Raw genomic sequence first — 3,171 nt, forward strand, 5'->3', positions numbered from 1 at the left:
GAGATGTTACAAGAAGCGATGAGAAAAAGGGTGTAAAAAAAAAAGATGGTTTGTAAACTGTATTATATAATTTTATATGGTTAAACCAAGAAAATTAAGATTAATGACTAAATATATAAGAGGCTACATTTGAAAATCAATAAAAATTACATATAAAATATTAATTTTTTACGGAAAGCTACTTGGGCTATAGCTCAGGGTAGCCCTTAACATGGCTTCACCATTGAATACATTTATGTTAAATCAATACAGTACTTTTGGTACTTAATTTCATTCATTCAATCTTTATAAGAGAATGCTAGCAATCTTCTCATTTGGACCTTCTTGTTTTATCTTATTAAGTCTTTTCTTATCTTGAAAAGTTGCAGAATGATCCAATCTTTATTTTTACATAATTGATCCATAAAGAGTGATGTAAACAGTAAACGATTCAAATTACAAAGCAACATTGTAGAACTAAAAACAAAGCTGAGAAAGTCGTTTGAAAAGAGGTTGCAAACAGTATTATTGCCACATTAGTTAAAAGAAAATGGAAAGCGAAAAGATTAATTTAATTCTTCTATCTTGGTTAACTAAGTTAGGGAAAAATTGTGTGTCTCCCAGCCATCAATGCCAGGGAGATATACATTTTAGAGCACTTTGAAATATTAGCAAACTATACATAATGATAAATAAATCTAATTGGATCCAATTATAGAGATTGTAAGAAATTAGACCTAAAGTACAACTCAACTACATACTTTATATTATACGTACATACGTTTGGACCATTGGATGCATGCACGTCGATATGTATGTTAAAAACAAGCTTGGATTAAAAAAATATAAAACAGTTATTATTATGTTTGGACATGTAGACCGAGTAATTTAGTTAGCCCATCATTGGGTTCTGTCCCTTTTGGGATGAATTTCAGACTTTTGGCAAGGAGAGAAATAATATTCCCACCAGATGGTGGTGGATGGTGGAAGAGATGATTTACCATAAACCTTTATCTTTTCTTCACCAAATTCTTATGAGCCCCAGCTGTTTAAGAACCTGACAAATGCTTGTTAATCATCCTTTGTTTTTCAAGTGTTATCTTGGTGTTCTTTTCCAACATTAGTGCTTATCCGCCCCACATCCTCATTATGCAAATGTTGCTTTTTATAACATGGGGTGGGTTAGAAAATTTAAACATCAAGATTTTTTAGTTTTTAACCTACGGTTTATATGCAACCAGTTACATCTGAGACATTCTCTCAAAAAAAATGAAAAAAAAATTTATAATTTACCACCAGTTGTATGCAATTATGTATCTCTTTTATCACAAGACTAGTCATATAACGAGAAAGATAGACAATTGTATACAATAGGTTAAGACTAAAGTTTACTTGTGACGAGAACGATAGAAAAAGAGAAAAAAAGATATTAGAAAAATGTGCATAATTTGTCTATAATATGTAACCTTCTACACATGAGGTATTCTCTTTTGAGAATGGTGAAAAAACTTCTCTATCACCTTATATGTAATTATGTGTTTATCTGTTTTGTTGCGAGACTGGTTATGTGATAAAAAATAAGAAAGATAGATAGTCGAATACAACCGGGTCAGCACTAAAGTTTCTCATGATGAGAATGATACTCATATAAGAAAATTTTGGAGGGAGACATTGATGGCTGCAGGAATGTGCATCAATATGTAAAATATGTAATCGTGTAGGCTTAAAGCCTAACTAAGATCTAAGCAGATATGATTATGTTGTCCTAAACTTTGCAAAACCTTATTTTTACCATATCAACTTATTTAACTGTTATTGGATCGATCTATCATGTGCATTGGTTCAAATTTCATGTGCCATGGTGATTTAATAAAACTATATATAGATTAAGAATGGCAATGATATGGGTGCCCAAATGACATTGAAGTTGTAAGATACCCATCCTTGATTCAAGAGATTTTTTAATGTTTTGAACATGAACCGTCATAATATAAATGGAAGAATATTAAAAAATACATTCTCTCTTCATTTATATTATTATTATATGTGATATACAATGTGTTTTGAAAAATCTCTCATTTGATTTGATGCAAATAGTTTGTGTAGCCAAAAACATAATCAAAATCTCTCGTTATTATAAGTCAAAAGAGAAATGGGGTAGCTTAAGTTGGGCTGGTCAGTGGTCACAATTTTGGGACCCTTTATTATGTTTAATATCGATAATTATTAATTATTATAAAGCTCACCAATACATAACCTTCTTGCTATATATTTTATATCAAGTCGTTTTCTTACATATATTCATGGAGTGTGGTCAAAGGCATGTGTCCCCTTTAATGTATGAGAAAAGGGTTATCTTATTGGCAATATTTGCCTTACCATGTGGATTTTCTGTGTATGGGCGTGGGGATACACTACTTAATCATTCAAACGGTCGATAAAAATATTGAGGAGAAAATGATTTGGATAGTACCAAGCAACTTGTGGCCGATTTTTTGATCTTGTGTCCTCGTAAAACTCAAGCAAAAGAGCATGATAAATGGCTGCCATATGCATGAGGTGCATTGATAGTCAAATTAAGCCGCAACATTATAGAAATTTTAACTTGTGGTAAAAAATTAAATAAAGATAGATTTCACTGAGACACAATTTAGTAATTTCGATATGAAGAATTCATGGGCCAACAGGCAGACGATACAGAATTGGCGGACACTATTAACCAAATTTGGTTTTCGCCGATAAAGCGTTGGTAGCTTGCTTCCTATTAATTAGTCCAACATGAGTACTATATCTAACTTAACCAATTTAACATGGCAGCAAATGTGATGTTTTATCAATAGCCAAACTAGTCGTTTATATACATATATTTTAATTTATCAAGTTTGTTGTTAATACTCAAAACTAATGAGGTTAACAAAAGTTGAATGAATCGAGTGTTTATCTTTGATAGATTTAGGCCTTGCAAACAAATATGAATAGACACAGAATTTAAGTGATTGACCCCTCAAAACTGGGCTACATCCATTGAGTTTTCTTACATAAATTGAGGACAAGGTTACAAATGGCGCTAAGCTAGAATAGTATAATTCATCTCTCAATTCATCTGACCCCCCTCAAAGGACTACTCGTCTTCCTTATATAGGCATTCTTCTCTACCTTCAGTCTCTAGGTCCAAGTCCCCCACTTCTTTGC

Source organism: Malus sylvestris, chromosome 1 (assembly GCF_916048215.2).
Source record: "Malus sylvestris chromosome 1, drMalSylv7.2, whole genome shotgun sequence".
Classification (NCBI taxonomy): Eukaryota; Viridiplantae; Streptophyta; class Magnoliopsida; order Rosales; family Rosaceae; genus Malus; species Malus sylvestris.